This window comes from Balaenoptera acutorostrata, chromosome 20 (assembly GCF_949987535.1).
Source record: "Balaenoptera acutorostrata chromosome 20, mBalAcu1.1, whole genome shotgun sequence".
Lineage (NCBI taxonomy): Eukaryota > Metazoa > Chordata > Mammalia > Artiodactyla > Balaenopteridae > Balaenoptera > Balaenoptera acutorostrata.
Genome location: NC_080083.1, coordinates 20689164 through 20702062, shown reverse-complemented (window position 1 = coordinate 20702062; position 12899 = coordinate 20689164).

Sequence of the window (12899 nt, the reverse complement as noted above, 5' to 3'; positions counted from 1 at the left end):
ACTGTATGTTAAACAAACTCCAGGCGATTATTAAAAACATGATTATCACGGTTTATTGTCTCGCTAGGTCCGCGGTGGGTGTTCTGGTGCTGAGAGCCAGCCAAGCCTCTCGGATACAGAGGAGTGAAGACCCCCAGAGAGGGTCCGCTCTGATTTCTGGCCTTGTCACACCTCTTAGGGGACGAGGTGGCAGTGGGGGCGGAGGGATACTTCCGAAGGAGGACAGAGACCCTGGGGAGGGGCGGTGATGTGGCAGGAAGAGCACGAACCTGGGACCTGGGAAACCTCGTGCCAGTTTGACCCATGGCTTCTTTGGGCTTCAGTGTCTTCTTCTGAAAACTTGAGAATTGAACCAGATGACCCAGTGCTCTGAGAGCTGAAATCCAAGTATCTGTTGGGGTTGGAGGAACTTCACTTTGTTCCGCAGAAAGACCCGAGCCAGGCCGCTGACAAGGCACACATAATTCAGAATATTCCATCATGGGCATTGGCTGAAGATCCGCCCAACCTAGTTATCCTGGCCTGGGGAATATTCTCCCGTGTCAGGCAGGCTGCCTACTTGCTGCAAGGTCACCTCTGGTTTGGGAGGGACATAGCCACGCAAAGGCATCAGCAAGGTGAGGCCAGTGGAGAAGGCGGAGGCTCCTGGCCTGGGAGCCAGGACCCTGGGCTCTAGTCACAGCTCTGCCATTGACTGGCCAATGGCCTTGGGCAAGTCATTTGTCCACTCAGGGCCTCAGTTTCCTTGTCTGTAAAATGAAGGGGTAGATTGTTCAATGATTTGCAAGCTTTAAAACATTAATGGTGCACTTTTTTTTTTTTCCAAAAGAGCATCTCCTATAGAAACTAAAGATTGAAGGCAAATGAGGGAGGGAGCTTGGAAGCCAGGAGCAGAGAGCCTAACCCATGGCCTCTCCCTTGCCCCAGCACCTGCCCCGTCTGGGACATGATGCCAGCAGTTCTCGAATGCCTTCCTTGACAGTCAGCTGGGATGTTACCCACGTGGCTTCCCGTGGAGAGCGGGGTCCCACCGTTGCCCCATGGATCCTCACCGCCTCCTGTAAAACTGGAGGGCAGACAGGGGTGCTCCCACTCTGGGGAAGGTGCAGCCCACACTGTTGAAGGGAGGGTGCCCAGAGCCGGGGTCGAGCATCCTTGGGTGCCCAGGGCGCCTCCTTTGTCTCAGCCCCACTCCACCGAGCGAGAGAGCCAGGGCCGGCGGAGCCCCCAGTGCAGCTCTGGAGGCCCACATGCCTGCCCAGCCTGCCGGCCCCCTGGCCTCCTCTCTCATTTCACCTCCACTTGGCTCCTTAGGCAAATGCTTGGGCCAATCCCAAGCCTGAAGAATCTTTGATGAATTCTGAGTAAAGGCATTTTTAAAAATTCAGAAAGGTAGGGAGGTGTTGGGATGCAGGAAGGTGAGGTGATTCTGCTCCCCTCCCGTCCTTCTCCCCTTGTCGGTCGGCTAACGAAGCCTGAGCCCTGGAGTGTGGGGCTAGGGACAGGGCAGGACACAGCCGAGCCACCCAGACCAAGAGAACCTGCAAAACAAGGCCAGCATCCTGGAGAAGGCTTCTGTTAGCCTCTCTAATTGAAGCAGAGATAAATTCTAGAACCGAAGGATATTAGAGATGGAAAAAGCTTAGAAATAACCATCTAAGGAAACATGCCTGCACTGAATGGAGGTAGGAAATGGAGTCTCAGAGAGGAGAGATACATGCCCAAGTCAGACCCAAAGTGGTCAAGGCAGGCCTGGAACTCAGACCCCTGTCGCCTGGTACAGTGCTGAGCCCACAGGTTACCTCTGGACCCAAGTGCCTGTGACAGGCTTCCTGACCCCCATTCAGAGCTTTGCATTTCAGTCCTTCCACAGAGCCACCTTCAGGATGTGCAGGATCCAGGGGACAGCTTGGTCATTCATCAGTGAGAAATGGAAGGGCAGAGACTCAGGGAAGAGGGAACAGACTAAGACAGCTCTACCCCTGCTGCTGATAACCGGTCAACCCCTACTCTTGTCCCCCCCAATCCTCAAGGCTTAGAGGAACTGGGTCTCTTTCCCCTGCTCTGTTTCTCCCTGAACCCTTCAGGTTGCCTTTCTGTGGCTTAATTTCCTCTTTGCATCTCCCTGCAGTGGCTCAGTAGCCCAGCCTTGCCTAGATGAATCCATGTCCAGACGGGTTCAGAGCCTTCCCAGCTGGAAGCTGGGTAGAGAGGAGCTGACATGGACTCACTGTCCTGGTTCCAATTCTGGCCCTACCACTCCCTAGCTGTGTGACTGTAGACAAGTTACCGAACCTCTCTGAGCACTCTTCCTGAGGATTAAATGAGACAAAATGGCTGAAAGCCTAGCATGGTGGAGGCATGCGGTGGGTTCCAAACAGATTGATGGTATTTCTTTCACCTTCTAAAATCTGATCTCCAAGTTCTAAGAAAGTCAGGACATTTCCCACGTCTTTCTTCACTATCCTCCTTGGATGCCCACCGTGTCTGATATCCTTAGAAATCCCCCTAACCTGAAGGCAGAGAGGGCTGCCACACTGCATAGCTTTGGGGGTGCCATTTGTATTATTGAACGTGCAAATGGCAACCCCTGGAGGTGAGCGCAATCTCTGTGGTTCTGTGTAGTGTTGCCCTTGGCAGGGAGGCAGGGATGGAAAAACCTGCAACCTTGAGTTCTCAGATGGAGAACTCTACTGAGTTTGTTTTTCTTCTGCTGAAGTTCCATTCCCTTCTCTTGGCAGCGATACCTGTCATCTTGTCTGGCTCGCTGTGTATTTTGAACTTTACTCCCAGAACTGAGATTTCAACTTGATTCCCATAATTTAGACTTCAGCTTTCGGAACAACTTCTCCCTTCACCGATGTGTTCTGCTTTGAGTTCCAAGCACGTAAGAGTCTAGAGACACATTTTTTGGGTCTATTTCAATTGCACATTCATAGGACTTGTAAATATAAAGGACGCCTGTAAACTGAGAGATGCTGCGTATTGGCCTCAGAAACAATACATTTTATATCAGAACCTGAAGAATAAGCCCTAAATCAAGCACCTGGGTTTGCACCCTCCAGGTCCTCAAGTCCAAAGTGAGATTCTGCATGTGCTTCAAGGGGTATCTGGGGGATCACAGAGTACGGAACACAGAGCCCAGTTTTATACTCATATTTATATTTGGAACCCTACCACTTCCACCCTAGCTGTGTGACCTTGGACATGTCACACAACCTCTCAGGGTCTCAACTTCCTTTTCAGCAAAATGAGGCTAATAATACCCAGCCACCTCACAGGGCTGTGGGACAGTGGCTTGATGTTTGTGGAATGACAGCCATTGTCAATACCCTGAGATGTTAATTCTTGTCCTGGTCCCCCTCCTTGCCCATATCACAGAAGAGAAAGTAGAAGCTCGGAGAGGTCAAGTTGTGTTTGCCAAAGATCACTGAGACTGCTGGGATTCACACCCACACTTCCCTGACTCTGAAGTTCAGAATTCATCTCCTAGCCCAGCTTTGTTGTGAGCATGTCTTCTTTTGGTGTGTATGCTAAAATATACATAACATAAAATTTACCATTTTAACTATTTTAAATGTACAGTTCAGTGACGTCAAGTACACTCACATTGTTGTGCAACCATCACCACCATCTATCTCCAGAACTTTTCCATCTTCCCAAACCGAAACTCCATACCTATTAAACAATAACTCTGTACTCCCATCTCCCTCCGGCCCCTGGCAACCACTATTCTATTTTCTGTCTCTATGAGTTTGACTACTCTGGGAATCTTGAGTAAATGGAAACATACAGTATTTATCCTTTTGGGACTGGCTTATTTCACTTAGTATAATGTCCTCAAGGTTCATCCATGTTGTATCCAATATTAAGGCTGAATTCTATTCCACTATATGTATATACTATGTTTTGTTTATATAAGGATGCATTTTTAATGCATGTAAGGAACCTGGTACATGCTAGATACAAGTCCTGTGATATTGTCATTGTTGGTACTTATTATTATTCTACTTGACTGTTATAAACATTTGCTATAAAATTCAATTCTTCAGTGACTTAGTAATAGTAATGACAGTAAGAAGTATCCACCAAATAGAGAAGTCCGTTCTTTTATCCCATGTCAGGATTTCCCTGGTCCAGTGAGCTCAAACTCTGGTGTGCCTCAGAGCCACAAGGGCAGCTTGGTAACCATCTCAGTGTCTATATTCTCAATAAGCTCCCCGAGTTCTGATATGCACTAAATCCCGAGCACTATTATCCTGGTCTTTGAATCTTTTGCTGGCGGTATCTGGAAAGATGCCACAAAACCAAGGTCAGGAGGATGCGAGGGCAGAAGAGCGGAGGCACTGGTGTTTCTGAGCAGCTTCTCTGAGACCACAGGCTCTGGCTTTGTGACCGACCCTGTTCTGACTTTCCTGTGTTGGACAAGCTTTCCAGCCCTTTCTGGGAAAATGCCTGAAATGACCTATTCAGACCTGCATTTGGAACTCAGGCAGACAGCTGTGTCCCTCTCACCTCTGCTTTCCTGTTGGGTCAGGATGGGATTTTTGGCTCAAGGCTGGAATAATTAAGAGCTTTGGTGAGCAGGGGCTCTTTGTTTATAACCTGCTGCTATGGACTGAATGTTTGTGTCCCCCAGACCCCCAGATTCACACATAGAAGCCCTAATCCCCAGTTTGTTGGTATTAGGAGGTGGGGCCTTTGAGAGGTAATCAGGTCATGAGGGTGGAGCCCTTATGATGGAGTCAGTGCCCTTAAAAAAAGGACGCAAGGCAAATGATCTCCTTCTTTCTCTCTCTCTCTCTCTCTCTCTCTCTGTCTTTGTCTCTCTTGGCCATGTAAGAACACCATATGAAATTCAGGCAGGAAATCAATCCTCGCTGACACAGGGAATGCATTGGCATCTTCAGCATCCCTTTGGTCAAACTCAGTACAGCCAGGGGACCCAGAGCAGAGCAGAGAGAGAGAGATTTTAAGGGGCAAAGGGAAGGCATCTGGTGCACTGGGTTCTGCCTTTCCATCTGCCTGGACTTCCTTCCCCTCACTCTCTCTTCCTGGGTTGGCACCATCCTATTGATCCTTGAGGACTCAGTCCAAAGTCACCTCCTCTGGGAAGGCTTCCCTGATCTCTGCAGGCAGAGCTGGATACTCCTGCCCTAGGAAGCTTACTGTTGTATCATTGTATCAATTGCATGATTGTGATTGAGACCTTTGCTCATTCATCCCATCACCCAGGGTCTTTTTTGCAGCAGGGAGGAGGCTGGAAACCTCAGGTAGATTTATTCATATTATAAAGATATAGCTAAACAGTACACCACAGCATTTTTATAAAATGATTGCATTTTCAGTCTAAGAATCATGTTCTGATTAAGAATCCTGTCATTTATGGTGAGGCACATCCCAGATTTAGGCTGTAGTTTGTTGAATTGGTCTAGGGATCACCCAGACATTGCAAATGGAATAAGATTTTGAGTGACTAAAATAAGGCAGATGTCACAAAATTCAGAATTCAGCATAATGCCTTCCATAATTTCCTTCCCACTGTCTTGTTTTCCTTGTAGCCTTAAGGTCAGATGTCCTGGATAATATTCTGGCCGTGAGCAGCTATATTCTTACTGAAAAAAATTATTGTGTCACTTTAAAGTTAATAGTTGTGAAAAAGAAAAAAAGGGAGCTAAAGTCCACTTGCTTATTCAAAATGATGATTCTCCCAAATCTTGTCATGTTCTGTAAATCTCACTCTAAATTCTATTCTGTGACTTTTTCACTGCCCAGGGACATGACATTGGCAGAAACTAGTAAATGGAGCCAAAAAAAGTCAAAAGATTGACGCCTGTTGATGTAGCTTAAAATGCTCCTAAAGCAGCAGTCTCCAACCTTTTGGTACCAGGGACCGGTTTCGTGGAAGACAATTTTTCTATGGACCAGTGGTGGGGCGCGGGGGTGGGATGGTTCAGGTGGTAATGTGAGTGATGGGGAGCGACAGATGAAGCTTCCCTGGCTCACTGCTCACCTCCTGCTGTGTGGCCCGGTTCCTAACAGGCCGCGGACGGGTACCGGTCCTCGGCCCAGGGGTTGGGGACCCCTGCCCTAAAGAATGTAAATTGCTGCAGCCACTAAGGAAAACAGTATGGAGGTTCCTCAAAAAACTAGAAATAGAGTTGCCATATGATCCAGCAATCCCACTCCCGGGCATATATCCAGACAAAATAATGATTCAAAAAGATACATGCACCCCTATGTTCATAGCAGCACTATTCACAATAGCCAAGACATGTAAGCAACCTAAATGTCCATCGACAGATGAATGGATAAAGAAGATGTGGTTTTATATATATATATATATATATATATATATATATATATATATATATATATGATGGAATATTACTCATTATATATATATATATATATAAAATGGAATATTACTCATTATATATATTATTATATATATAATGGAATATTATATATATATATAATGGAATATATACATAATGGAATATTATATATATATAATGGAATATTATATGTATATAATGGAATATATATATATATAATGGAATATTACTCTCTCTCTCTATATATATATATAATGGAATATATATAATGGAATATAAAAAAGAATGAAATAATGCCATTTTGCTGCAACATGAGGAACCTAGAGATTGTCATACTAAGTGAAGTAAGTCAGAAAGAGAAAGACAAATACCATATCACTTATATGTAGAATCTAAAATGTGACACAAATGAACTTATCTATGAAAAAGAAACAAATTCACAGACATAGAGAACAGACTTGTGGTTGCCAAGGGGGAGGTGAGGTGAGGGAGGGATAGACTGGGAGTTTGGGATTAGCAGATGCAAACTATTGTATATAGAATGGATACTGTATAGCACAGGGAACTATATTCAATATCCTGTGATAAACAATAATGGAAGAGAATATGAAAAAAATGTATATGTATGTATAACTGAATCACTTTGCTGTACAGCAGAAATTAACACAACACAGTAAATCAGCTAAACTTCAATAAAATAAATTAACACCCCCCCACCCCCCCACCCCAGCCAAAATGCCCCTAAAGCACCTGGGATTATCTGTTGGGTACTCCTTCAATTCAGAGTCCATATCCTTTCTATATTATATACAATCACTTCTAAATGTCCCCTGAATGTCAATTTTGACCACTCAAGAATTATTTCAGCAGATATTTATAAAAAACCTATTATGTGTCAGGTACTGTGTAGATGTGAATGGCGCCCCCGGGAGTTACAAGTAGGAATAGCACAAACCTGAGTCTAGCGGGCAGTGTGGAGGGAATACTTGGAGCAAGGGTTGGGCTCTATCTGTGGATGACTTCTTCTTCCTCTTCTCCTTCTCCTTCTCCCTCTCCCTCTCCCTCCTTCTTCCTCTTCCTCTTATTTTTTTTTGTAAATAAATGTTTGATTATAAACCTTTGATTTTGGAATACTTTTAGATTCATAGGAAAGTTGCCAATACAGCACAGAGAGTTCCCATATATTCCTCACCTAGTTTTAGGGTCTCCTCTTGAGAACCGCTCAGAGAGGAATTTCTCTCAGGTCCCAGCATCAGGATTGCTTATGCATCTCCAGAGTTATTCCCATGCTTTATTTTAAGGAGCACTGTGAATTGTACAACTTTGAGGATTTCTCCTTTTGCATTGACTACTAGGAAGCTCACAGGCAAATTTGTGGCTCGATTCTAGCAAGAGTGTGGACCTTTTGGTAGACATTTTGGGTAATAACTTTACCCTTGCTTTCACCTTCTTCCTCCTACATGATTCTTCTTGCCTCGTTTACTTCATTTTCACTTTGTTTCTCTGTATTGAGCTTTGTTGGCCCCTTCAAATCATTTTTGGAACGAGGTGGAGGCATATATAACTGGATAAACAGACCATTTCCTCTGTGCTCCCAAAGTGCCTGATGCAGGCTTCTATTCTCGCATTTGTCACGTTTTATTATAATAGCTTGTTTATGTGTTTGACACCCCCAGTGGGCTGCGACTGCCGCCTGGCTTCCCTGCAGCTGGAGTCCTGTGCATGACGGAGCACCCCAGGATGGGCTGTTGCCTGAATCCCTTTTTTCAGACCCTGAGTCTACCACTACCATCCCACCCCTGCTCATGCTCAGAAGCGGCCTTAGCATTTCTTGGAGTCTGTCCTGCCCTGGTGGATATCCTGTATGCACCACTGTGAGGCGTGGGCAGACACAGCTTTGTCAATATCCAGAGCGGAAGAGATACCAGCGTGCACCCACAGTCAGAAGATGGTGGCCTGAGAACATGGAAAGGAAATCAGGGGTGCAGGCTGTTTCCTCCTCCTCCTCCTCCTCAGCTCCAGGGTGGCACCTCTCCCCTCCCCCCAACCATCCTGGAGATGGGTTGGAGAGGCCTTGTATGACCAATAGAATCACAGGATCACAGGTTGTTAGCTCAAAATTACTCACGTCTCACCCAGAAGCTCAACTTGGACCGTTCTCTTACCCAACTTTCCTCCATTCTACATAATTCCATTGTGTAGAAGGGGCAACTGAAGCCCAGAAAGGGAGAGTGATTTCTTCAAGGTCACACAGTGAATTCGAGGCAGATCTTTTCTCTACTTGGAGGAGGGGGCAGTGAGCTCTGTTCTTTGTGACCATCAGGCGGAAGCTGAGCTGGTTGGGAGCATTTCAGGGGGCAGAAGAGTTATCCGAGTGCCCCGGAGGCAGCCACTCAAGAAACTGGCCAATCATTCTGGGTAAAACCCCTCCTCTCTGCCCCACCCCCAATTCCAGGAGGAATCGTGTAGACTCCAAAGGTTTTCTCTGATGGAGGAAAAATAAAGGTAAAGGGGAAGTTTGGGATTGGGTGGAGGGAAAAGTGGGTCAGAGAATGGCCCCAGTGACTTCCCGGGAGAGAGAGGTGAGGTGGGAGAAAGAGACTAGAAAATGTAGAATAAGCATCGCAAACGCTAATGCTTGCAGGGGTGCTGGGGGCTGCGGGGTGGGAGTGGCCAGGGAACTTGGGTCCTCATCCTGAGTGAGTGCTGGCTGCTCCTTGCTGCTGCTGTCAGGGGGATGAGGCTGCCAAGTTGCAAATATTTCAATTTTTTTCCCAAGAAAATGTGAAAACCTGATGTTTGTGTGAAATCCAGATTTATCATATGTTGACAACCAATTCAAAAATTTAAAAGCTCTGTGTGAATACAACGTGTAGATTTTATTTGGATTCAAACAAAACACCTGTAAAAAAGACGTTTTTGAGATAATTAGGGAAATTTAAATATATAAGAGGTACTGGATGCTAATAAGCAATTATTCTTCATTTTGTTAAGGTGATAATGGTTGTGTTTTCAAAAAGGTCTTATCTGCTAGAGAGATGTACTGAAGTATTTATGGATGAAATAATGTGATGTCTAGATTTGCTTTAAAATACCTCCCAAAAAAGGTGTGTGGGGGGAATAGATGACATGGGATTGGTAAAGCGGTGATAGTCGCTGAAACTGGGTGATGGGTTCATGTGGGTTCATTGTACTAGTCTCTGCTTCAGGGTGTGTTTTAAATGTCCTTGAAACAGAAACACTCTGTTTGGGCTGAACACAATCTGTCGGTGGGCTGGATGTGGCTTAGACCCCCATGTTAAACCTCTCATCTAGGACTTTCTCTTATACATAAGCCACAGAATACTAGAGTGTGAAGAAACCCTAGAGATTGCATAGGTCAGGAGTTGGCGGACTACATCCTGGGGGCCAAATCTGGCTTGCCACCCGGGTTTTTTTGTCAATAAAGTTTTATTGGAACATAGCCACGTCCACTTGTTTTCATATTGTCTGTGACCGCGCTGGTGCTGTGATAGCAGAGTTGAGGAAATGTGATTGAAACTGTATATCTCAAAGAGTTTAAGATATTGACTATCTTTTCCTTTTATGGAAGAAGTCTGTTGACCACCGATCCAGGTCAACAGCCATCCATCTTTAGCACTGAGGCCCTCGTGCTGCATTTTCCAAGCCCAAGGCTAACTTGGGGTTGGAGGGAAGGTGAGCCTGCTGATGGGGTGGGGAGCAGGAGACCTGGGCAAACAGTTCTCAGGGATGGAATTAGGGCAGTCGGGTAAAACGAGAACGCTGAGTGAATGTTAGGTGTTCAACAAATCTTAATTCCACCAATCCATCCATCCTTCCATCATCCACTGTTAGTCTGTCTTGTTTTCCCCAACCCCAAATGCCCTACATTTGGTCTATATGGTTAGTAGTTTGGTTTGCTGGCTATATATTCTCTCGGCAAGTTTTTTTTGTTTTTTTTTTAGACCGTGTTCTTCAAACTTTAATGTGTAGACAGATTCTTATTCAGTAGGCCTGAGGAACAAGCTCCCAGGAGATCTTTGTCACACTTTTAACATCAAGGGTGTAAAAAATATTGAGCAGAGTCTCAACACTGCTGACATTTTGAGCCAGCTCACTCTTTGTTTTGGCCTGTCCTGTGCATTGTAGGATGTTTAACAGCATCCCTGGCCTTTTACTCACCTGTGACGAGCCCTTAGGTTGTGACAAGCGAAAGTGTCTCTAGACATTGCCAAATGGTCCACCCCCAGTTGAGAACCATTGGGGTAGAGAATAATTGATCCACAGGCAAGTGCAGGGTTCACGAAACTATCTATAAATAGTTCCATCAATTGCCATATGCAATCAGGCATCTAGTGTTAATGTTCTGACATCTAGTATCAATGTTGTGATGATGATGACGATGATGATGATGATGATGATGGTGATGATGATGACGATGACGATGACGATGATGATGATGATGACGACGATGATGATGACGATGATGATGATGATGACGATGATGATGACGATGACGATGATGATGATGATGATGACGATGATGATGACGATGTTGATGATGATGATGACGATGATGACGATGATGACGATGATGACGATGGTGACGATGATGACAATGATGACGATGGTGACGATGATGACGATGATGACGATGGTGACGATGATGACGATGACGATGACAATGGTGACGATGATGATGACGATGTCGATGATGATGATGACGATGATGATGATGATGACGATGACAATGATGATGTTGATGATGATGATGATGATGACGATGATAGCTCCCACAGATCCCTATGCCCAGAGCCTGCTTAGCTTTTCCACCTCCTTAGGGCTCCGAAGCTCCTGCTTACCTTCATCATGCTTCCATTCTCCTGATATTCCTACCAGGGCACCTTTGTGAAGACTAACCATCACTTAGAGTACACATGATGCTGTCACTGCTGTAACCCACATAGAAGGGCAGGTGTTATTACCTTTGTTCTGCAGTTAAGAAAACTGAAGCTCTTCGAGGCGAAATGAACCGTCCTGTGTCACAGGACATCTTGGACCCAGAGCTGGGGTGCTAGCTGAGATGTCACAGCTGCCCCTGGGAGGGGATAGATCTAATCATTCTCCCCTAGAAGGTGAGAGGTTGTCATCCCTCCCCTTTCCTCCTATTCACTGGGTCAGGGGTCACTGGAATAGTAGTGGCTGGCACTGACAGAGTACCATTGAAAGCATTTTGCAAATATTAATCTACTATTCCCTTGTGACAACACCTTGATGATAATATAGATGGGGAAACTGAGGCACAGAGAGAGTTAAACAGCATCCCCAAGGTCATGGAGCTCATAAATGGGAGAGTAAGTGTTCAAACCAGGCAGGCTGGCTCCAGAAGCTATGTCCTGTATCGCCTGTTGTGACCTGGATATAGAACCTGAGGTCCCTGCCTCCCAGGCTGTCATTTGTCAGCATGGAGTCCGAGGAGATCGTCATAGGTTGCCAGAGACACCCGTGATGAGGCCCCCTCTGCCCAGCGTGGCTTCAGCTGCCCCCAGACAAGGTGTAACCCCACTGGCACTTCCCCTGCCACTCCAGCCTGGCGGGAGACAGCTCCTTTATGCCAGTCTTCAAGGCTTACTCAGGTACCGTGACTGCGTGACAGATTCACAAGCTTTTTAGCCTTGTAAAGAATGTTCCAGCTTCCTCTGGTGGGAGCCAGCCCACCCAAGGATGATGGGGAACGGAGAGAGTCAGGGGAGCCTCCTTCAAAAGCCTGTAGTCGTTGTCAGAAAGCGAAGAGAACACACCTGTGCTGGCAGAGAGACCGCAGATGCCAGCTGGCTGTGGGGCTTCTGCTAAGGAGAGCGAATAGGCAAGAGACCGTTTGATTTTCATTTAGAGCTTGAATCCCAGCTCATCCACTGTCCAGCTGTGTGACTTTGGGCAACTGATGTGACCTCTCTGAGCGTCAGGTTCTTTGTCTGTAAAATGGGGGTGCTAACACCCAACTGAAACGCTGTTGTTAAGATGAGAAAACCCATGGGAGGTGCTGGGCAGGTCCCGGGCATTGAATAACAGGAAGCTGTTATTATAAGGAGATGGAGGCTATAGAAGTCCCATGAGCTGGGCACTCGGAGGTTTGCGGTCTTCTTGAGAAGGTTGAAAAGTCATGTCAGGGAGCCCTGCTGGGTTTGTCTATTTGAGACCCCCTTCTTGGGGAAAGAGCTCGCCATCTTTCCTTTGGGGAATTTCCCTTCTCCCATCCCATGTAGTGTTGGTGGGACTGTGAAACCCAGCACATGCCTGGCTACAGAGAATGGCCAAGAAGTGGGCACAGGCCCAAGCCAGGCCTATCAGAATCCACCCTGGGATTTTACCTACAGATTTTACATACAGGGGGAGAAGACTCTTTCCCTGTCCTCTGAGATTATTAAACTGGATTCATTGAAGCCTAGAAATATCTGAGGCATGGCACCTACTTCCCTGTCCCACCTACCCAGCCCCACAGAGAAGCCAGTCTGCAGAAGGAAAAGACCACACAGAGGCACACAGATCTATGGGAGAGAG